The following is a 25062-nucleotide window of genomic DNA, read 5'->3' as shown; positions in this document are numbered from 1 at the left end:
CATGGTGGCTCATGCCTGTAATCCCAGGATTTGGGGAAGCTGAGAAAGGAAGATAGCTTGAGTCCAGGAGTTCAAGACTAGCTTGGACAACACAGTGAAACCTTGTCTCATTAAAAAAAAAAAAAAAAAAAGAGAGAGAGAGAGGGAGGGAGAAACAATTACTGAATTACTAAGGAATATCACTTCTTGGAGGATGACAGTAAAGTTTCTGAGGTTCTGTGTTTGTGGTTCACAAATAAGACATTTTTAGTCTTTCTTCCTGGCCCTATTCATTGATTAGATAGTCAAAGAAATCAACATATTTTTCCCCAAATATGGTTGCATAGTATAATGAGAGTTTTAAATTAAAAATCCTTAGAGGTCAACAATCACTAGAGGAGATTTTTCTCCTATGTACATAAAGACAGGACTGACCGTCAAGGAGAATAGTTGTTCTTGTTCCCCTCCCTGTTATGTCATTATTCATTAGCAAAAATATAACCACACCTGAACAGACCCCTTTTCAAGATAATGACTGTCCCCAAGGAGCATTTAAATTCCAAAGAGGACTATTAACATGTTAATTTCTTCACAGATCCAATCCTTCTCCTTACTAATCATTTATTGCCTCTCAATAGAATTTCTCTTCTCCCCCTCCCATGACCTGTTTTATCAGGATCCAAGCCCCCATTCTTTCTGTAACCTCAAGATAGTATATAAGTTTCTCTACCTTACTGAATGGGAAGTTGGGTCTTCATTCTAAAGGATCCCATGTACACACATTAAATAAATTTGGATGCCTTTTTTTCTATTAATCAATCTGCCTCATGTCAGTGATTTTTCAGTGAAACTTCAGCCTGTGAACTGATACTGGATTGTGGTGCACCTGGATACATGTTATTGTTGATATCATTATTTCTTTTATTTTAGGCATGATCATGTGGTTCATATTAATAGGTTCTGTGATAGTCAGCTCTACATTCACCCCATTTCATGCCACTGACCATCCAATCAGTTTTTGAAATTTCCTTAAAAGATTAGATCATTTAACTTGTAATCCCTTCAATTGTTTAGTCATCTTTACTGTAAAAACATTTCTACATAAAAACAAATTTTTAAACATAATCACTGTAGTTTCTCATGGCTATACTTTTCTTTTTTCTTTTTTCTGAAAGATATTTCCATTTATTTCAGTGGTATATTAGCAGATGAGATAGTTTTCAAAATAAGGGAAAGGGAAAGAAAGGGAAAGGGAAAGAAAAGGGAAAATTAGATGTATAAAGTACAATTTTTTTTCTTGTTTTAATTTTACTTTAAGTTCTGGGATACATGTGCAGAACATGCAGGTTTGTTACATAGGTATACATGTGCCGTGGTGGTTTGCTTCACCTATTAACTTGTCATCTAGATTTTAGGCCCTGCATGCATTAGGTATTTTTTCCTAATGCTCTCCCTCCCCTTTCCCCCAACCTCTGACAGGCCCTGGTGTGTGTCGTTCCCCTCTCTGTGTCCATGTATTCTCATTGTTCAATTCCCACATGCGAATGAGAAAATGCAGTGCTTGGTTTTCTATTCCTGTGTTAATTTGCTGAGGATGATGGTTTCCAGCTCCATTCATGTCCCTGCAAAGGAGATGATCTCTTTCTTTTGTATGGCTGCATAGTATTCCATGGTGTATATTTATCACATTTTCTTTGTCCAGTCTATCATTAATGGGCATTTGGGTTGGATCTAAGTCTTTGCTATTATAAATAGTGCTGCAACAAACATACTTGTGCATGTGTCTTTAGAGTAGGATGATTTATATTCTTTTGGGTATATACCCAGTAATGGGATTGCTGGGTCAAATGTTATTTCTGGTTCTAGACCCTTGGGGAATCACCACAGTGTCTTCCACAATGGTTGAACTAATTTAAATTACCATCAACAGTGTAAAAGTGTTTCTATTTCTCCACAGCCTTGCCCACATCTATTGTTTCCTGACTTTTTAATAACTGCTATTCTGACTGGCATGAGATGGTATCTCATTGTGCTTTTGATTTGTATTTCTCTAATAATCAGTGATGATGAGCTTTTTTTCATATGTTTGTTGGCCACATAAATATCTTTTGAGAAGTGTCTGTTCATATCCTTTGACCGCTTTTTGATGGGGTTGTTTTTTTCTTGAAAATTTGTCTAAGTTCCTTGTAAATTCTGGATATTAGAGTTTTGTCAGATGGATAGATTGCAAAATTTTCCTCCCATTCTGTAGGTTGCCTGTTCACGCTGATGCAAGTTTCTTTTGCTGTGCAGAAGCACTTTAGTTTAATTAGATCTCATTTGTCAATTTTGGCTTTAGCTGCTATTGCTTTTGGTGTTTTTGTCATGAAGTCTTTTCCCATGCCTATGCCTTGAATGGTATTGCCTAGGTTTTCTTCTAGGGTTTTTATGGTTTGTGATTTTATATTTAAGTCTGTAACCTATCTTGAGTTAATTTTTTGTATAAGGTGTAAGAAAGGGGTCCAGTTTCAGTTTTCTGCATATAGCTAGCCAGTTGGGAACCCTTTCTCCATTGCTTGTTTTTGTCAGGTTTGTTGAAGATCAGATGGCTGTAGACGTGTGGTGTTATTTCCAAGGTCTGTTCTGTTGCATTGGTCTATATGTGTGTTTTTGTACCAGTACCAGTACCAGTACCAGTACCAGTACCAGTACCAGTACCATGCTGTTTTGGTTACTATAGATTTGTAGTACAGTTTGAAGTCAGGTAATGTGACTTTGTTCTTTTTGCTTAGGATTGTTCTTCTTGCTTAGGATCATTCTTTTTGCTTAGGATTGTCTTGGCTATATGGGCTTTCTTTTGGTTCCATATGAAATTTAAAGTAGTTTTTTCTAATTCCTTGAAGAAAGGCAATGGTAGTTTGATGGAAATAGCATTGAATCTATAAATTACTTTGGGCAGTATGGCCATTTTCATGATATTGATTCTTCCTATCCATGAGCATGGAATGTCTTTCCATTTCTTTGGGTCCTGTCTTATTTCCTTGAGCAGTGATTTGTAGTTCTCCTTGAAGAGGTCCTTTACATCCCTTCTAAGCTGTATTGCCAGGTATTTTATTCTCTTTGTAGCTATTTAAATAGGGGTTCATTCATGATTTGGCTCTCTGCTTGTCTATTGTTGGTGTTTAGGAATGCTTGTGATTTTTGCACATTGACTTTGTATCCTGAGACTTTGCTGAAGTTGCTTATCAGCTTAAGAAGTTTTTGGGCTAAGATGATAGGGTTTTCTAAACATAGAATCATGTCATCTGCTAACAGACAATTTGACATCCTCTCTTCCTATTTGAATACCCTTTATTTATTTCTCTTGTCTGATTGGCCTGGCCAGAAGTTCCAATACTATGTTGAATAGGAGTGGTGAGAGAGGGCATTCTTGTCTTGTGCTGGTTTTCAAAGGGAATGGTTTCAGCTTTTGCCCATTCAGTATGATATTGGTTATGGGTTTCTCTTAAATAGCTCTTATTATTATGAGATCGGTTCCATCAATACCTAGTTTTTTGAGAGTTTTTAACATGAAGGGATGTTGAATTTTATCAAAGGCCTTTTCTGCATCTATTGAGGTAATAATGTTGTTTTGGTCATTGGTTCTGTTTATGCGATGGATATGTTTATTGATTTGTGTATGTTGAACCACTTTTGCATCCCAGAGATGAAGCAGACTTAATTTTGGTGGATAAGCTTTTTGATGTGCTGCTGGATTTGGTTTGCCAGTATTTCATTGAGGATTTTCACTCTGATGTTCAATAGGGATATTGGCCTGAAGTTTCCTTTTTTTATTGTGTCTTTGCCAATTTTTTGTATCAGGGTGATGGTGGCCTCATAAAATGTGTTAAGGAGGAATCCCTCCTTTTCAATTGCTTGGAATAGTTTAAAAAAAAAATGGTACCAGCTCCTTTTTGTGCCTCTTGTAGAATTCGGCTGTGCATCTGTCTGGTCCTGGGCTAATTTTGGTTGGCAGGCTGTTAATTATTGTCTCATTTTCAGAACTTGTTATTGGTCTATTCAGGGATTCAGCTTCTTCCTGGTTTAGTCTTAGGAGAATGTATGTGTCCAGGAATTGTTTTAGATTTTCTAGTTCATTTGCGTAGAGGTGTTTATAGTATTCTCTGATGGCAGTTTGTATTTCTGTGGGATCAGTGGTGATAAACCGTTTATCATTTTTTATTGTGTCTACTCGACTCTTCTCTTTTCTTCTTTCTTAGCCTAGCTAGTGATATATCTATTTTGTTAATTTTTTCAAAAAAACATCTCCTGGATTCATTGATATTTTGAGGGGTTTTTCATGTCTCTATCTTCTTCAGTTCTGCTCTGATCTTAGTTATTTCTTGTTTTCTGCTAGCTTTTGAATTTGTTTGGTCTTGCTTCTCCAGTTCTTTCAATTGTGATGTTAGGGTGTCGATTTTAGATCTTTACGTTTTCTGGTATGGGCATTTAGTGCTATAAATTTCCCTGTTAATACTGCTTTAGCTATGTTCCAGAGATTCTGGTATGTTGTCTCTTTGTTCTCATCAGTTTCAAATAACTTATTTCTGCATTAATTTTGGTATTCACCCACGAGTCATTCAGGAGCAGGTTGTTCAATTTCCATGTAGTTGTGCTGTTTTGAGTGAGCTTCTTAATTCTGAGTTCTAATTTGATTGCACTGTGCTCTGAGAGACTTTTTGTTATGATTGCAGCTCTTTTGCATTTGCTGAGGAGTGTTTTACTTCCAATTATGTGGTGGATTTCAGAATAAGTGCCATCTGGTACTGAGAAGAATGTATATTCTGCTAATTTGAGGTGGATAGTTCTGTAGATATCTATTAGGTCCACTTGATCCAGAGCCAAGTTCAAGTCCTGAATATCCTTGTTAGTTTTCTGTCTCATCAGTCTGTCTAATATTGACAGTGGGGTATTAAAGTCTCCCACCATTATTGTGTGGGAGTCTAAGTCTCTTTGTAGGTCTGTAAGAACCTGTTTTATGAATCTAAGTGCTCCTGTACTGGGTGCATATATATTTAGGATAGTTAGCTCTTCTTGTTTCATTGAACCCTTTACCATTATGTAATGCCCTTCTTTGTCTTTTTTGATCTTTGTTGGTTAAAAGTCTGTTTTTTCAGAGACTAGGATTGCCACTTCTGCATTTTTTTGCTTTCCATTTGTTTGGTAAATATTCCTGCTCCCTTATTTTGAGTCTATGTTTGTCTTTGCATATAAGATTGGTCTCCTGAATACAGCACACCAATGGGTTTTGACTGTTTATCCAGTTTGCCAGTCTTTCCCTTTTAATTGGGTCAGTTAGTCCATTTACATTTAAGATTAATATTGTTATGTGTGAATCTGATCCTGCCATCATGATGATAGCTGGTTATTTTTGCACACACCAGGTGATGTAGTTTCTTCATAGTGTCATCAGTCTTTTCTTTTTTAGAAGGAGTTTTGCTCTTGTTGCACAGGCTTGAGTGCAATAGCATGATCTCAGCTCACTACAACCTCTGCCTCTCAGGTTCAAGCAATTTTCCTGCCTCGGCCTCCCAAGTAGCTGGGATTACAGTTGCCTGCCTCCATGCCCAGATAACTTTTGTATTTTTAGTAGAGATGGGGTTTCACCATGTTGTCCAGACTTATCTTGATGGTCGTTATATTTTGGTGTGTTTTTGCAGTGGCTGGTACCGGTTTTTCCTTTCCATGTTTAGTGCTTTCTTCAGGAGCTCTTGTAAGTCAGGCCTGGTGGTGATGAAATCCTTTAGCATTTGCTTGTCTGGAAATGATTTTATTTCTCCTTCTCTTATGAAGCTTAGTTTGGCTGGATATGAAATTCTGGTCAAAAATTGTTTTCTTTAAAAATGTTGAGGCCGGGCACGGTGGCTCACGCCTGTAATCCCAGCACTTTGGGAGGCCGAAGTGGGCGGATCACGAGGTCAGGAGATCGAGACCACAGTGAAACCCCATCTCTACTAAAAATACAAAAAATTAGCCGGGCGTGGTGGCGGGCGCCTGTAGTCCCAGCTACTCGGAGAGGCTGAGGCAGGAGAATGGCGGGAACCTGGGAGGCGGAGCTTGCAGTGAGCCGAGATCGCGCCACTGCACTCCAGCCTGGGTGACAGAGCAAGACTCTGTCTCAAAAAAAAAAAAAAAAAAAAAAAAAAAAAGTGGAATATTGGCCCCCACTCTCTTCTGGCTTGTAGGGTTTCTCTGGAAAGATCCACTGTTAGTCTGATGGGCTTCCCTTTGTAGGTGACCTAACCTTTCTCGCTGGCTACCTTTAACATTTTTTCTTTCATTTCAACTTTGAAGAATCTGATGATTATGTATCTTGATGGGGTATCTTAGTGGTGTTCTCTGTATTTCCTGAATTTGAATGTTGGCCTGTCTTCCTAGGTTGGGGAAGTTCTCTTGGATAATATCCTGAAGTGTATTTTCCAACTTGGTTCCATTCTCCCCGTCACTTTCAGGTATACCAATCAATCGCAGGTTTGGTCTTTTCACATAGTCCCATATATCTTATAGGCTTCGTTCATTCTTTTGCATTCTTTTTTTCTAATCTTGTCTGTATGCCTTATTCCAGCAAGGTGGTCTCCAATCTCTGGTATCCTTTCTTCTGCTTGATTGATTCAACTATTGATACTTGGGTGTGTTTCACGAAGTTCTTGTGCTGTGTTTTTCAGCTCCATCGGGTCATTTATAGTCCTCTCTAAACTGGTTATTCTAGTTAGCAGTTCCTGTAGCCTTTTATCCAGGTTGTTAGCTTCCTTGTGTTGGGTTAGAACATGCTTCTTTAGCACAGAGGAGTTTTTTATTACCCACCTTCTGAAGCCTACTTCTGCCAATTCATCAATCTCATCCTCTGTCCAACTTTGCACCCTCGCTGGAGAGGTGTTGCAATCATTTGGAGAAGAGGAGGCATCGGGCTTTGGGAATTTTCAGTGTTTTTGCACTGTTTTTTCCTCATCTTTGTGGATTTATCTACCTTCGATCTTTGAGGCTGATGACCTTTGGATGGGGTTTTTGTGGGGGGTCTTTGTTGTTGTTGTTGTTGCTTTCTGTTTGTTAGTTTTTCTTCTAACAGTCAGGGCCCTCTTCTGCAAGTCTGCTGCAGTTTGCTGGAGGTCCACTCTAGACCCTGTTCACCTGGGTATCACCAGTGAAGGCTGCAGAACAACAAAGATTGCTATGGGTGTACTTTTCAAGGTAGTTATGTTGAACAAGAAGTAAAAATTCATTTTTAATTTCCATTAACAATAAACAACATTCCTAATCCCAACAAGATATCTGGCTGCCCAAAAATTTCTTCATGTGTATTATCTGATGAGCCAGAATTTAGAACAAATAATCTGGCCATGGCACAGATGAAAATGGTGTTTCTCTGATGGACTTCTGATAGGGAGGTAGGGAGGTCATCATGGAAGCAAAGACCCCTATTTATCTCTCATCATTAGTCTAATACATATTTCACAAGTGTGTGTTGACTTATGAGGACTGAATGAATTAGTGACTGAATGTGTCTTAATGACACGTCAAATAATTTTTATTTTTTTGAGACAGAGTTTCATTCTGTCACCCAGGCTGTCGTGCAGTGGTACAATCTTGGCTCACTGCAACCTCCACCTCCTGGGTTCAAGTGATTCTCCTTCCTCAGCCTCCCAAGTAGCTGGGACTACAGGCATGCACCACCACATCCAGCTAATTTTTTTATATTTTTAGTAGAGAGCGGGTTTCACCATGTTGGTCAGGCTGGTCTCGAACTTCTGACCTCAAATGGCCCTCCCAGCTCAGCCTCCTAAAGTGCTGGGATTACAGGCGTGAGCCACAGTGCCCAGCCAGTTATTTTCTCTATCTTATGTATCTGTGTGATCTAGGTGTTTACATTATGCAATTCCTTAATGTCTTTACCTCTGTCAGATTAGCAATTGAAAATTTACGGAGCCAGGCTCGTTCTGTCTGTTGTGAAGTGTGCTAATTACTGAGAAGATGAGTTTTGTACAGAGAAAGGGTTATTTACAAGGCAACCAAGCGAGGAGATAGGAGAAAAGATCCCAAATCAACCTCCCTGAAGATGGGGTTTTAGGGATATTTATGGGATAGAGAAGCAAGGTGGTCCAAGGCATAGTGAAAGGTGATTGGGGGTAAGGAAAAATGAGTCAATCGGTGATCTGCACAAGCACAGTCAAGCTTCATGGCTCTCCATGGGATGCATGTTCACAAAATGGCATCATTAGCATGATCTAAGGGTGGAGATTTTTGCCCTCTGACATCAAAGGGTCACCCATCAGAGATTAATGCAGGCCAGTCAAAAGGTCTCAGCCGGCTCGAGCCGAACAAAAATGGACTCTACGTTCCCACAAAACAACTTAAGCAACTGTTACTGTGGTGACCTATACACCAGAGATATTACCTATAAGGAAGCCAGTGCAAGGTTAGTTATATATTGCTTAGCTTCGTGACTTTTAGGTCTATGAGTTTTAAAATCAACTAAAAGCAAGTGACTAAAAAACAAATGAGACAAATTAACGTTGGCGGGCCTAATTAGGTTAGCCCTCAGTTTTCAAAAGACCTATGATTTTTCATTTCGACCTCTCCTTTCTTCAAATCATGGAACTGAGAATTATAGAGGCCAAGTAGTGGACTCAAGGTCACTCACGATTACATAGAAGCAAAGCTGAAATCCATACTCAGGGGTAAAGGTGGCCCCCTGCAGATGGGTTTCATTGTGAATGGAGATTCTGAGTGCTGACGTCATCTGTGCATGGTCATTGGCAAGAAGCTCTGTCATCCTCAGGAATGAGACCAAGCCAGTTACAAAGAACTGATTCCAAGCCTCCAAGTCTGAGCTAATGTCCACAGAGCACCTCGTTTCAGCTGTCCATTAGACAGCAATCTACAGGTGAACATTTCCTTTTCTTACTTTATGAAATTTATATAAATATGATTCAAAGAAAAATCTTCGTTACAAAGCTTTTACTTTAGAATAGAAAGCTCCCTTTAATGTCTTATCTAAATAATATAACTATTTATCTATATATAGCATAGGGGCCAAGGGAAAACTTCCTCTTCACCACTGACGGTTTGCTGAAAAAGCAACACACAGAAGGCAGATTAATAGAAATGGCACACAGATTTGTTAGTGTGCATGGGGGAGAGTGATAGTGCCACCACACTATGGGTATAGATGATCATATAACCTGTTTCTCAGGGAAAGGGAAATGGAAAGTTTGAATGATTTTAGGAGGTAGTAAATAATTTTTAGGGGAATTCAACAGGCTTGAAGAACATACAGTGACCTGGGGCAAAGCCTGTTGGACTCAAACAGCAGACAATGGCTTGTGACAAAAGTCTGTCCAGGTGTGTTGACAGACCTCAGTCTTTCTTCCTGCAATATCGTCAGATGCATTTGAACGACAGCAACTCCATCTTGAATAGGAGCTGAGTAAAATGAGGCTGAAACTTACTGGGCTGCATTCTCAGACGGTTAATGCATTGTAAGTCACAGGGTGAGATAGGAGGTCAGCATAAGATACACGTCATAAAGACCTTGCTGAAAGAAGCCAGCTAAAACCCACCAAAACCAAGATGTCCACAAGAGTGACCTCTGGTCATCCTCACTGCTATACTGCCACCAGCACCATGATGGTTCACAAATGCCATGGCAATGTCAGGAAGTTACCCTATATGGTCTAAAGGGGGAAGGCATGAATAATCCACCCCATGTTTAGCATATCATCGACAAATAGCCATAAAAAAGGACAACCAGGCTGGGCATGGTGGCTCACGCTTGTAATCCCAGCACTTTGGGAGACCCAGGAGGGCAGATCACGAGGTTGGGAGATCGAGACTATCCTGGCTAAGGTGGTGAAACCCCGTCTCTACTAAAAAATACAAAAAAATTAGCTGGGCGTGGTGGCAGGCACCTGTAGTCCCAGCTACTAGGGAGGCTGAGGCAGAAGAATGGCATGAACCCAGGAGGCAGAGCTCGCAGTGAGCCGAGATTGCGCCACTGCACTCCAGCCTCGGCAACAGAGTGATACTCCATCTCAAAAAAAAAAAAAAAAAAAGGACAACCAGGAGCCCTTGGGACTGCTCTGTCTATGGAGTAGCCATTCTTTATTCCTTGACTTTCTTCATAAATTTGCTTTCACTGTACTGTACTGTAAGGACTCACCCTGAATTCTTTCTTGCATGAGATCCAAGAACCCTCCCTTGAGGTCTGGATCAGTACCCCCTTCCTGTAGCAGTATGAATTCAGTTAATGAACACACAGGAAAGGGGCCAAAGGTAATTGTTTTCTTCTTTAGCAGGTCTGACCTTTAGGCAGATAAGGGAACTTTGGAGAAAAACTGCATCTGGTGGATTGGAAGAGACAGAGGATTGAGGGACAGGAGGGGTGGGGAAGGCCAAAGAGATACTAAGATTTCTTTAGTTCAAAGCACCGTATTTTGGGATATCAGTTTCTGAGCCCCAACAACAGATGTGCCCATACATGTAAACATTCAAAAAAAGCTATGTGTAAATGGGAGTATATACCGTTATAACAAAGGCAATGGATATTTTTGGATCGCTTTCAACTGAGTTTATAATTAATCAATAAAATTAATACGTTGCCACTGAACTCTCAAAAACTTTGTGTCAATGGTTTTACACTAATGAGTCTTTTACATGACTTTAAAAAATACTGCCAACCATTGGCTGTGTATTGAAATAATATCTAATTATTGCTGTAGGTAGGGAAAAAAATAATAGAATCTATAACTGTAGCCCGGAAAACTGCAGTTTAAAGCATGCATGTGGCTGCTGAGATTTAAGATTATACTAATCAAGTTAATGTCAGGGTTTATTTCATAATGGGAATTTTATGATTCAGGAAAACAACTATGATGGCTGAGAACCAGTTAAATGGATTTTTGTCCAAAATATTGTTCCAGAGAACGATGTGAACACGTATTGCAGTGTTTCCCAGGGAATTCTTTCATTTCTTTTCCTCATAGCTCTCTGCATTCTAGTGTGATTAATATTACAGGCAATTCTTGATTTTACTCGTTTGATTACTATTACATGCAACTCTTGAGGGAAAGGAGCAGGGAAAGTACCAATGATTAAAATTAATCATATTATTCAAAGATTCATTACTAGTTTTTGTTTTACCTATACAAAACCATTTCTTGATTGTACCTAGATTTGATTTATAGAAATGACTAAATGATGACACACAAAGTTTTGTTATTCACAGTTCCCAGGAGAAGGGGACACAGGGCCACACAGAGAAGTAGCCTGTTCATTCAGGAAGCAGAAGGAAGGAAAAAGGGAAAAGCATGGCTCAGAGCCTTTGCTGTAGTTTCCCTGGGAAGAAATGGGTGAGACAAAGTGGGCAAGTTTGATCAAGTTTAGGATTAGATAGTTGGAATAATTTTAGCAGGCTCTGGGCTACAAGGGTGGTCTCTAGTTGTTTAGTACCTGACCCTGGGATAATTTAGGGCAGGGCAAATATTGGCTTGGCGTCTGAGAGTTACATAAAGGAGGAGGTTGGAGATAGGAGCTTTGGCTTCTTGGTTTGCAAATAAAAGGCATGTTCACAGGGTAGGTGGGCTGCAGTGGGGGAGTGCATTTGCTATCTCTGGGAATTAGATAACCTTTGGAGGGACAGTCTCTCCCAAGCCAGAGAGGCCCCGAAGATGTCAAAGCTTCATAAAATATGAAATAGAAATAACACGATTAACATAATCATCCCGTAAGTTTCCTCTATTATTCTTCGTCTGTGCAGCTTCGAAAGAAAAGATTGGTTAAAGAAGGGATGAAGCTGAAATAAAGGAAAACCGGAGGGTCTTATTTGGTGTCACACAAAAAAGTTATCTTCATATCTGACCATGTGGTAAATGTGTTTCCCATCATTAAAATAAAATATTAGAAAATGAACTGTGTGTGTAACAAACATCATATGGCTATGTACGCATGTGTGTGTTTGTGTGTGTATTACTATTTGTTTGTACTTAAATTTGTTGTGAGTTTACACTCAAACTACCATTTAGGAATATGTCTTTCTTCTGTATGTTAAAGCAAACTAAATATGGCCTGAGAAGGACTCCGTAATTTTATATTTGAGTTCTTGTGAAAGAACTGTAACCTAACTTAACAGGCAGCAAGACTGTAAACCTAACTTAGGAGTATGCATCTGTGACAATAGCTGAGTCTTGGCCAATCCTGGCAACCATACTTCAACCACTCATTCACTGCTGAGTGTTCAAACTGTATTCAAATAAGGCAAACACTGAGCTGTAACCTATCCAGCTGTTTCTGTAACTCAATTCCTATTTCTGTACATCACTTTCCTTTTTTTGTCTATAAATTTGTTCTGACCACAAGGCACCCCTGGAGTCTGTCTGAATCTGCTGTGATTCTGGGGGCTGCTCAATTCGCAAATCGTTCATTGCTCAATTAAACTGCTTTAAATTTAATTTGGCTCAAATTTTACTTTTATCGTATACAATGTTCTTTTTCCCTTCAGAAACAGTATCTCTGCTCTCTCTCTTTCTCTGTCTCTCTCGCTCTCTCTCACTCTCTCTGTCTCACACACACACACAGAGCAAGAATTGAAACTTTTAAAATCTAAATTAGCCCTGTATTTAATAATTGAAGGTAGCCATGAATTAACTAGATTATTTTTCTGAGACCTTGGACTCTTACTTTTGAGGGACTGAATTTAAATCTCAATATTTATCTAAATATCTATTTTATTTTTCTTTTCTAGCTATTTTCTTTTCTTTATCCTTTCTTCCCTAACTTTTCCCTGTCTTTCTTCTTTTGTTTTCTACTATTTTCTTTGAACACACATTTCTATTATTTTTTGAACACTCAATAATTTATTGAGTTCAAATTATTCATTAAACTGACTAATTATTAGTGATACAAAGATGAAAAGGCATCATTAAAATCTTCAAAGAACTCAGATACTGGTGGAAAAACACTGTGCTGAAAAATGAATATTTACTGGACATTCTAGGGGCTATGCTAAGAAGAAAGTGGGAAGGAGGTAACAGAGCAGGGAGATTGAAGTTTGTTGAAAGAGTCAAGGATTTATTCACAGAGGAAGAAATTTCAGCCAAGAAGGAGCAAGCATTTGAAAGGTAGACAAAGGAAGCAAGGAAATTCCAGGAACAGTAAGAATATGTAGCCAGAGGTGAAGGGAAACCTAGTGTCTTTAAGCAGCTCTAAGTAGTTGAAACTGACTGAAGTTTAGGGATTATGGGAAGCAGAAAATATAGGCAAAATATAAGGCAAGGTTCATATCATGAAAGACTTTATGCCATGCTATAGAGTGTAGATTTCACCCACTCCATTCAACAAATATTGAGAACCTACTCTCAGATACCATTTGGAACATTGAGAAAAAGGCAGCAAACAAGACATCCCAAGTCCACTTACATTCTATTAAACATATAAACAAATGTGGGCTGGGTACAGTGCCTCACATCTGTAATCCCAGCCCTTCGGGAGGCCGAGGTAGGAGGACTGTTTGAGCCCAAGAGTTCAAGACCAGGTTGGGCAATACAGGGAGGCCCCATAGCTAAAAAAATAAAAAAATTATCTGGGTGTGGTAGTGTGCTGTGGTCCCAGCTCCTAGGGAGGATTAGGTGGGAGAATTGCTAGAGCCTGGGAGGTTGAGGCTGCAGTAAACCTTGATCACACCACTGCACTACAGCCTGGGAGACAGGGTGAGACCCTGTGTTTAAAAAAATAAAATTTAAAAATTTAAAAATGTATAAAGTGTGTGAACTGGTGATACAAGTAAGGGCTTGGGCTCTGATATGAGTGCAATTTAAAATAGGATCATCAAGAAGCTCCCCATAGGACACGTCATTTAAACAAGGGTCTACTTGGCTGTGAGAATGGACATTGGAACAAACCTGAAGGAAATGTAAAATTAAATAATTCAAACTTAAAGTCGTTGAAATTTTAAATTTTTCTGAGCCCTGAAAGGAATCTGGCTATATGGCCTGAGTGACGGGGCACATAGCTGAAGCTTTTGCCTTCTGCCCTTTTTTTAAAAATTATTATTATTCTATAAGTAATTAGGAAGAACAAACAGCAAGAGAGATAAGACCCACTCAGATCATTATCACTCCTCATAGAGTAATAAAGTAACCTTCCTTGGAATGTAGCAATCTGTAACACATCAAATTGCTATGATGTGTGCATCCGTCTTCTATGGAAAATGCAATCCTGCTGAAACTTCTCTGTCTCTTCCCTTTGTAAATAAAATCTTAACTTCCCTACTTTGAAGCACTGACCCCATTTGTTTGGAGTCAGTGTTTCCAGGGTGGCTACTCTCAAGCTTTTCACTCAAATACATTCTATACTTAATCATATTTTCTGAATCTCATTATTTAAGGTTGACAGAAGGAAGACAGAAAGCCATGAAAATGTTCTAGGCAAAGGCAGAGATGAACTTGAGACAACTAGGAAAGACCATAGGCATAGCCTGTGTGAATGAGGGGTAGATTTGTAGGAGAAAAGGTCAGAGAGATGGGCAGGGTCCTACCTATGTAATTATACAAATGAGAATGTAACCACCCAAGGGTTTCACCTAGCCCGCTGCCTAGACAGAGCAGTTCATCAAGACAGGAATTGCAATAGAGAAAGAGTAATTCACACAGAGCTGGCTGTGCAGGAGTTACAGGGAGTCAAAGATGTCTTCTTGCACTGAGTCAGTTCCTGGGTGGGGGCCACAAGATCACATGAGCCAGTTTATTAATCTGGGCGGTGCCAGCTGATCCATCAAGTGCAGGTTCTGCAAAATATCTCAAGCGCTGATCTTAGAAGCAGTTTAGGGAGGGTGAGAATCTTGTAGCCTCCAGCTGCATAACTCCTAAATTTTAATCTTGTGGCTAATGTTAGTCCTACAAAGGCAGTCTAGTCCCCAGGCAAGAAGAAGATCTGCGGTGGGAAAGGGCTGCTACTGTCTTTGTTTAAACTATAAACCAGGTTTCTCCCAAAGTTAGTTCAGCCTGTGCCCAGGAATGAACAAGGGCACCTTGGAGGTTAGAAGCAAGATGGAGTCGGTTAAATTAGCTCTCTTTCACTGTCTCAGTCATAATTTTGCAAAGGCGGTTTCAAGAATGGGAATAGAGTTTCATTCTGTGATGGAATGCTTTTGAGAGTAACAAGAAACATAAGAAGGTTTATATTTTACAAAAAAGATGACTGATGTGTTATATCTTAATTAGATAATGGCGTCACAAATATATTCATTTGTCAAAACACATCAACACACACACAGTATCTGTATGTAAATTATGCCTCAAAATATTTTTAAAAGCTAATTGTCCGTGCTCTATGGAGATTCATGTATGGCCAGGTAGTGAAAGTAGTAGTTGTTGGACAGCCAGTTTTTTTTTTTCTTCTTAAAATCAGTTGAGTGTCATTGAAAACTGGCAAAAAAAACAGGATCAGATTTATATTTCTGAAAAATAAGTTGAACAGTAAGACTGCAGAATGAATTAGAGAACCTGAGAACAAAAAACCTGATTACACCACTGCCATTACTAGGTAGGGAATGATGAAGACCAGGGATAACATAAACAAAGAAGTGAGAATAAGTGAAAGAGGCATTCAGAAGATAGAACTGATATGATTTGGCCAATTGGATAAAAAAGGGAAGAGAGATAAGAGTCGAAGAGGAATGATTATCCAATTTATGGCTTTGGGCATTGGGGAAATTGTGACATATTCATGGAGACAGAAGATATCAAAGAAGGAAATTATTTGTGGGATGCAGTTCTATTTGCAATATGTTGAGTTTGAGATGTTTAGGTAACATGTGAGCAGCAATGGCCAGTATGCAGCCATCAAAACAGGTTTGAGTGCTGACAGTCACATGATCTGTAAACAAAAGTTTATGAGTTGCTAATAAATGACCATTGGTTAAAACTATGCATGTGAATATAAATGCCCTCAGAGAGTCTTGACTCACAGCCTACAGTCTTCAAAATGTCAACACTATTATTTAGTATGAAAGAATGACTTTACCTCTCCATATCCCATATAATGTAATCGAGGCTTTACTATGCATTCTGTGTGCTCAGTGGTAAGCTAGACACTATGATTAGCAAAATTTGGGTAATTTACATGGATTTTCTCTCTTAATGGGAGACAGATACAGAAAATAGTTAACTAGAATTATAATACCTTTAAAAATCTATTAAGTCTTAACTATATTTTATAGAGGAATTATCATTTATTGTATGCCAACTACTTGCCTGGAGATAGATTATTTTCATATAAATTTTACCCCTGGGTGACAGGTTGAAGTCTAAAGTGTCCCCAGGATTCCTGCTAGTGATGTGCATGCTCTGCAACATCGTGGGTTTGTGAATATCATAGATTTTACTCCCATGCTTAAGTTATGTTATATGGTACAGCTGACCTTAACGTAGGGAGAGGGTCCAGGTGGGCCTGACCTAAACATAGGAGCCATTTAAAAGCAGACTTTTTTCTACCTGTAGCAGAAGAAGAAGTCAGAGAGATGTGTGTTAGCTCTTCTGGAAAAATGCTAACATTCGTCTTGTGAACTGTCCTTGGGGGGCAAAGAACTGCAGGCAGCCTCTAGGAGATGAGGGCAGCTCCTTGCCAAAAGCTAGCAGGAAGACTAGGAACTTAGCTCCAACTCGAAGGAAATGAATTCTGCCCACACCCTGTGAGCCTGAAAGAAGGTCTTGAGCATCAGATGAGAACCACAGCCCAGGCCAACACCTTGTTTTCAGTCCTGTGATATCCTGAGTAGAGACCAGCCATGCTGTGCCTGGGCTTCTGACCAACTGAAACTTGAGATAATGAATGGGTGTTGCTTTAAGCTGCTAAGCTGGTGGTAATTTGTTATACAGCAGTAGGAAACTAGTGCACACTTCATACTCAACAATTCTCCATGCTGAAGCTCAGGGAGGTAACATGCCCTAATTCCCTATGCTGGCAAGTGGAGCAGCAAGGATTGCAACCCAGGTACACCTGACTCCAAATCCCCTGCTTCTCTCCCCCATTGCTCATGCAGAGCAGAGTCAGCTGGATGGCACAGTGGTGCAAAGGGTAACTAAAGCTTAGCATCCTCACTGAAAACCTTTGCTTCCTGTTTCTGTGCTGCCCATATCTACAACACAGACCCAGCGTCCTCTTCGCCATCCATTTATCTGACTCCAGGAAGGGCAAGAAACACTCTTCTCATGTACCAATTAATCTTTGACCAGGAACACTGCCTAGCAGAGGTAGGAAGGGTGAAATGGAGTCTTGTTTTTAGGAACTGAACTGAGACCCCTGATTTATTCCACATTGTTTTTGAAACAACAGCTAATGATTTCGGTTCACTACCCACCCGGAGTAGATTCAGGGAAACTTGTTTGGGGGAATCACAGGAGAACACAGTAAGGGTCGGAGCCAATGCACTTCTGCCTTGGCAGTAATTCATCTTCCCCTAGGTTCAAAAGGCTTGGGTAACCGGGGGAACATTTACTGTGGTCTTATAAGATGATGTCAATAACTTAATCACTATTTGTGCTGAAACAGGTGTATGTTTCAGTTGTTCTTATGCTCCAGGTAAGCCCAGTAAATATCCCCTTTGTGTCAATAATATATAATCATAAAAAATCCTGGTTCTTAGATTCCTTATCTTCAACAGTAATATAGTAATACCTCATGGAAATATTGTAATGATCAAATGTGATAATATGCATGAAAGTGCATTAAAACTATAAATTGTAATCCACATTTAGGATACTACCGGTTTAGGCTCAAGTTGTCTATAAAAAGCAAAAAAAACTTAATTAAAACTTCAAGCACATAGAAATTGCTAAATATGAATGGTTGGAAGCTAAATCTATTTTATATGTTAAGCCTCTCTGTCTCTCTCTGTGTATATGTATATATTTATAATATAAACATATACACATATAGATATAGATGTATGCATATATATGCACACACTATATGCACATATGTGTTTTTCTAAAATATGATGATCCATTTTGACATTTTCAATTCATCTTACATCACCTAAAAAATGTTCAGTTTATATGTTAAGTATACTCAGTTACACGCTGTCTCATTCCCCCAACCTCTTAGAGACAAAGATGATATTACTTACAGCTGAGGCTGCACTTTTCTTAAAGCTGAGTAGTCTTGCCCAGGATAAACCGGGCTTTCTGGATACCAACTATATCAGAAGCCTGTACTAGGCTAGAGAAAACTACCAAATGAGATACTGAAAGTGGAAGGGGAAATAAATGGAATGTTTCAGCTCCTAAAAGGGAATTACCCTCAATAGTGAGTGAGAAAAAAAGAAGAAAAATTACTGAGTGAGTACTGGAGAGTTACTTAAAATACATTTTTATGCATTGGACAATAGTGAGAAATTTGTCAACACTGGGTAGCATTATGTTCATCAGAGCTATAAAAAGGTTATGGAAACAGTAACCCAAAAGAAATAGAAACACATTAGAATTTATAGGACTAAATTTTTCACTATGGAAATGAAGCTTTCAAATATATATGGTCTATGGAAATTAATGTCATATTTATTACTCAGCTCCAAGATTAAAATTGGAACCACTCTGATTAGGTAGCATTACAAATCAATTCCCATAGAGAGAAGTAATAATAATACATCAAAGTACAAATGCTCTGATTAAACAAGTATATATATAAGAAGAAAAAAGACGTGTGCCTTTCTTGACTGCTGCTTCTGAATGCTAGTCAGTTTTTTTCCTCGTTCTTTCCAAAACAATGGGCTGAAAGTAAACAGACAAGCTGGGTATGACACTTCTTATTTCAGTAAACACACAGGGAGAAAAGAGAGGGAGAGAAAGATCTGGGCTCCTTTCCCACAAGTTAAATATCAAATCATGTGAAGCTTGTATTGCTGAATGTGGCAACACTTCAAGTGCTACAATCAATGTAGCATTTAGCCAAAGAGAAGGCAGGAAGGCAAACAGAATGTATTACTGGATCATCTTTTAAATCAAGTCTCTCTTTTCCTTGGTTCTTTCCAACTGGGGAAGAGGGTTGTGCGGTGGAAGAGAGACTATTCAAGAATTAAAACATTTATTTAATTCAGTTAGATGTACTCACGACTTAAGAAAACTGACATTAACCATGACGTCCAAAAACATTGGAACAGTTTTTCCAAAGTGGGGAAAAACATTCTACTGAAAGATGACAGAATGAGAGTAAATTTAAATCCCAATGCCTTTCAGGGTGCATAGGAGGAAAGAAACATTTCTAAAAGTGTGCTTTCAAAGCCTTCCATAGGAGCATCCATGAGCAGGACCAGTGTTCACTGAAGTCACATATATCTAATCGTTTATATCTAAATGATTTGGGACCAGATCTTCCATTATTAATAGACAGAGAGGCCTTATCAGGGAAAGTAGCAACAGATAAAACAGAATTCAAAACAGACAGGAAATTATTTTTTTTAATTAACAAAGCTACTTCCCTCATCATGTTCCTTCTGTCCTGATCTACCCTAAGGTCTCATTTGTGAGGCAGATCATGACTGCTCACAGGTGAGCTGATCAGGAAGTTTTTTTCTACTTCATTAAAGATGGATGTGATAGACTCTTAAAGTAGCTTCCGTATTTTATAGCAATATTATTTCTTTTATCATATTCTTCTTTTACTAAGATAAGTATAATGACCATATTCATCCCTCATATGGGAATAATTTGGGTCTCATGGAAATTTCTGGTCTCACTCCCGTCATCCTGGAGACATTGATAGGGTGTGCTAATGATTGTCCCCCCACGTCACTTAATCATCTGCAGTGTCAAGGTACACTTAGAACATTTAAAAAAAGTGGGATTTGCTGTCTAATTGGCATATGCTGTATTGATCAATAAAAGACTGGATAGTTTCAGAACATGGCCATTTCATCGGGACACTGCCAAGTACAAGAAGAAGCCTCTTTATGGGACCAGAATCATTAGTCCTTGAATTTACTATTGTAACAATGCTTAATGTGATCGACACCAGCATGGATATCAATGCTTTGATCTCTCAACTTTTTAACTGGGTGGTCTCAGAATTATGTGCAAGGTACAGTGCCAGGTGAGCCTTGCCTTTGAGCATGCTGTCATCCATCAGTGGAGATGGGACAGATAAATAATGTCCTCGTATTATCATTAATTTTAGTGTCATAAGAGAGACAGAACAAAGGTACAATAGGAGTTTAGATGAGTCATCAAGAGCTATTTTTACAATGTTGAACATCAGCATCGCATAAGGTTGGAGTTGGAAATGTCGCTGATGTCAGCCAGTACTGTAGAAATAACTAGCTATAGCCCTTTCTCAATGTCCAGCCCTACTACCTACTCGAAGCCCGGAGGGGCTCAGTCACCACTCAGTCTTGGGTAATCCCATACTTAGATCTCATTCAGGCACGTCCTGATATCTGTTATGGAATTATGACTTTATTCCACATGTTTACCTTGTTTTTCTAGACTAATGTTGACAAAAAGAGTAAAACTCTGTAAAATACTCTTTAAATATTTCTTTAAGATTTTCTTTAATGTTTTCTTTAAGATTTATTCTGAGCCAAATGTGAGTGACCATGGCCTGTGACACAACCCTCAGGAGGTCCTGAGAACATGTATCAAAGGTGGCTGGGGTGCAGCTTGGTTTCATACATTTTTAAGGAGGCATGAGACATCAATCAAATACATTTGAGAAATGCATTGATTTGGTCCAGAAAGGAGGGACAATTCAAAGCAGGGGGCTTTCAGGCTGTAGGTAAATTTAAACATTTTCTGGTTTACAATTGGTTGAGTTTGTCTAAAGACCTGTTATTAAAAGAAAGGAAACATTCAGGTTAAGATAAAAGATTGTGGTTCTTTTGAAGTCTCATAGTGGCTGCCCTTAGAGACAATAGATGACAAGTGTTTCCTATTCAGACCTTTAAAATGTGCTAGACTCTTAGTTAATCTCTTCAGGATTGGGAGGGCCTGGAAGAAAAAGATCTAGCTATGTTAACATTCTTAACAGATGCAAATTTTTCCCCACAAAGGATGGCACGCAGGACCATTTCAAAATGCGGCAAAGCAACATGTTTTGGAGTAAAATATTTTGATTTTCTTCCTTGTCACATATTGTTGTGCCAGAGTCAGACTGGAAAGTAAGTCACGATATATAGGGTTAAATAAAATCCGTCTGATGAGAATTTATGGCAAGTAGGACATGACTCCCTAGATCCCTTAGATAGGAATTTGGGCATGTAAAAAAAAAAAAAAAAAAAAAAATTCAAAGCTTAGCCCTCACTAACATTTCATTCTCTTTTTTCGGTACCAGCCATAAACTCTTCTCAGTTTGGGTTTCATTATTTCTTTTCCTGCAGCTGGCATTCATGGAGAATAGGGAAGGCTTCATAAAGAAAGCAGCATGGCATCTGGCCTTTGAAGGATGGACAGAATTTGGTAACATGGAAATTGGTGTGAAGGGAGGGGAGAGCATTTCTTACAGAAGGTACATCATGAACCAAGACAGAAAAGGGAAAAGCATGTATGTTGTTGTGCATGTTTCCTGCAGCACAAGGATATAAAGGAGAAATGAGGAAAAGTTTAACTAACTGTGAGGCCTTAATTTTTTTGACAATGGGAAGCCAGTGTCAGGACCAAGGGAAAACTCCCCCTTTGACCTCTAAAGTTTCACTGAATAACTAACAAAAGGCAGATTAATTGGAGAAATAGCATACAAAATTGTTAATGAGTACACATGGAGATTTGCAGAGTATGACTCACTCTTCTAATGGGGTTTGGAAGCTTATGTACCACCCTGGCAAAAACGTGATAGTGGCAAAACAGGTTATGGGAGTGGGGTGAAGAGGACTTCTGTTGAAGGGCAATAAATGATTACTAGGGAGAATGAATGGATGGGAAATAGAGATTGTCTATTAGCTCTCTTTGGAATTTGAATGATCCTGAGAGCCAGACATTATCTTGTGAAAGGGTCTTTTCAAGTGTGGTTACATTCTTGGTCTTCTTTTCTGCAACAAATAATGAGACAGGAAGGAGGGGAAATAAAGAAAATGATTGTTCTCCTGCTGTAGTTGAGTCCAAAGCTTGTACTGCTCACTGCGCAACAGCCAGTAAGTTGAGAAACAAGGAGTTGGAGCAAGAAAAGTGATGTTATTTTGGACCACCAGCAAACCGAAAAGATGGTGGACTAGTGTCCCAAAGAACCATCATAAAAAATATGGATCTCAAAAATTCTTCTTATATTGGAAAGGGGCAACAAAGAGGGAGTTGAGGTCAGGAGGTGACTGGGGAGGTGTGGGGAGGTCAGAGAGTCCTTCAGGCTTCTTCTTCAGTTCAGCATGTGAAAGTGCCATATTTTGGAATATTGATTTTTGGCCCCAACACCAGGAAGGATATTTGAGCCCAAGATCACAAGGTCAGAGCTACTTTTATGGAAAAGTAATTTGGTAGCTTTGTGTGGAATGCTTTAGAGTGTGAAGAGAGAGAAAAATAAAATGAGAAAGTAATTATAATAGTTCCTGAAAAACTTTGCTTGTCTGAATTAAGACCACAGTTATGGAAAAGAGAGGACTCATTATTATTGCCTCAAAGGAAGTGTGGCTAAGCCAAGAAGGAGAGGTGGCTTATAAATCTTGGCTTTCGTTTTTCCAAAGTCTAATCCCATAGAATACCTTATAAAGCTTGCAGGAAGTAAATGGGTTGGGGAAGCAGAGTGTGCAAGAAACAAGAGAGAGAGACTCTTGCTCAAACTAGAAAATTTATTCCCCTAGACTGTAAGAGACAGGCCTGTGGCTTGCAGAATTGTGGGACCAGGGCACCAGAGAGGCCTCACTACATACAAGCTTTAATTCAAGCATGTAGGCACAGAATCCTGGCCTCCTGAGATTCTTTCCTCCTATGCATAGCTGGGAAGGACCTAAAGGCACCAAGGAAGCAGGGAAGAGATATATCTCATCATCACAGAAATCTATCAGGTGGGGTTCCCTCCAGTACCCCCTCTCTGTGGATGCCTTGGAATTGCATATGGCAATTATATATTTTTGTATCTTGGGCATATAGCACACCATGTGTTATGCAGTCTGTATTCAACAAATAATAAATGGGGCATATTAATGTAAGTGGATGAGATTCAAGATAAATCCAATTTATTAAAAAAATACCCTATAGAACATAATAATAGAAATGTTTGTATTTGTTTTTTCACTACTGATAATTATTTACTTTTTCTTCAAATATCTGATTTCATTGTTTTGAAAATTAAATTACCATACCTAGTGCAAAAACAAATTCTATTTGCTCATCTGAAAGTTCCTGAATTTTGTCTTGCTTTTTGTTTTCCTTTTATTTTATTTAACTCAAGGTAAATCCAATATTGCTTATACATTTTAAATCCCAAAAGATAACAATTCTTCCATTTAATTATAACATTAACTGGGAGGAAAACAGCTATTCTGCAAAAGCAAAATTTAATTATGGTTTTAACAACAATAAATATCTCTTTTTTAAAAAACCAGCTAATCGCTTGCTTTCTTGCCACATTTAACTTTTTTTTTATTAATGGTTTCCATCAATTTACGTGAGAATTGAGTGTACTTGCTGACAGAATCTGTCCCCGGTTGTGTGTCTGTTCATTAACCCAGCAATGTCATACAAAGGCCAACCTATTTATTCATTCCTGTGCACTGAAAACTTCTGGAAGCCTCAAAGTAGGGTGCAGCTGGAGCTGGGGACACCTTCTCTTATATTACCTCCCACTTACAGTTGAGACTAGGTATTTTTCAGTGGCAAGAGCACCTCTTCTACAGTAAATTGTAACCAACCTTATTATGCTAAATGTTGAACAAAAAATCCACAGCCTGGCCCAGAGTGGTGGCTCATGCCTGTAATCTCAGCACTTTGGGAGGTTAAGGTGGGTGGATCATGAAGTCAGGAGTTCAAGACCAGCCTGGCCAAGATGGGGAAACCCTGTCTCTATTAAAAATACAAAAATTAGTCGGGCATGGTGTCAGGCGCCTGCAATCTCAGCTACTCGGGAGGCTGAGGCAGATAATTGCTCAAACCTGGAAGGGGGAAGTTGCAGTGAGCCGAGATCACGCCATTGCACTCCAGCCTGGACAACACAACGAGACTCTGTCTAAAAAAAAAAAAAAAAAAAAAAAAAAAAAACATATAGCCTGCATACAAAGTCTTACTATTTTTTTTTCTTACCAAAATTCCAACGAGGCTATGTACTGGATCATGGTTGTAACTCTCTTATAATAGAAAAAGATTGTCTAGGCTGGGCACAGTGGCTCATGTCTATAATTTCAGCAATTTGGGAGGCCTAGACAGGCGGATCACTTGAGGTCAGGAATTCAAGACCAGCCTGGCCCACATGGTGAGACCTACTAAAAATCCAAAAATTAGTTGGGCATGGTGGTGCACGCCTGTAGTCCCAGCTACTTGGGAGGTTGAGGCATGAGAATCACTTGAACCCAGGAACCCGAGGTTGCAGTGAGCAGAGATTGTACCACTGCACTCCAGCTTGGGTGACTGAGGGAGACGCTGTCTCAAAGAAAAAAAAAAATGTCTAAAAAGTCTAGGGCCAGGCACTGTGGCTCACATCTGTAATCTCAGCACTTTGGGAGGCTGAGGCAGGAGGATCACTTGTGTCCAGAAGCTCCAGGCCAGCCTAGGCAACATAGCAAGACCCTGTCTCTACAAAAAATAAAATTAGCCATGCGTGGTGGTGTGCACCTGTAGTCCCAGCTCCTCAGGAGGCTGAGGTGGGAGGATCGCTTGATCCCAGGAATTCCAGGCGACAGTGAGCCATGACTGTGCCATTGCACTCCAGCCAGGGTGACAGAGTGAAACCTCTTCTCTAAAAAATAAAAATGAATGAATAAATAATAATGAAGAATCTGGAAAGTTTTTATACCAATGATTTTTACCCTGGTTTCTGTGACAGTAAGTGCTTTAGGTTCCTTTGTCTCATATTTTTCTTGATCTTTATGGGAACCCATTAGGTAAGCAGATATGCAAAGAAAAGGTGAGAGATACAAAGTAATACACTCCAGGTCATGTT

This window comes from Hylobates moloch, unplaced genomic scaffold, assembly GCF_009828535.3.
Source record: "Hylobates moloch isolate HMO894 unplaced genomic scaffold, HMol_V3 SCAFFOLD_22, whole genome shotgun sequence".
Classification (NCBI taxonomy): Eukaryota; Metazoa; Chordata; class Mammalia; order Primates; family Hylobatidae; genus Hylobates; species Hylobates moloch.
This window is presented reverse-complemented; position numbering follows the sequence as displayed.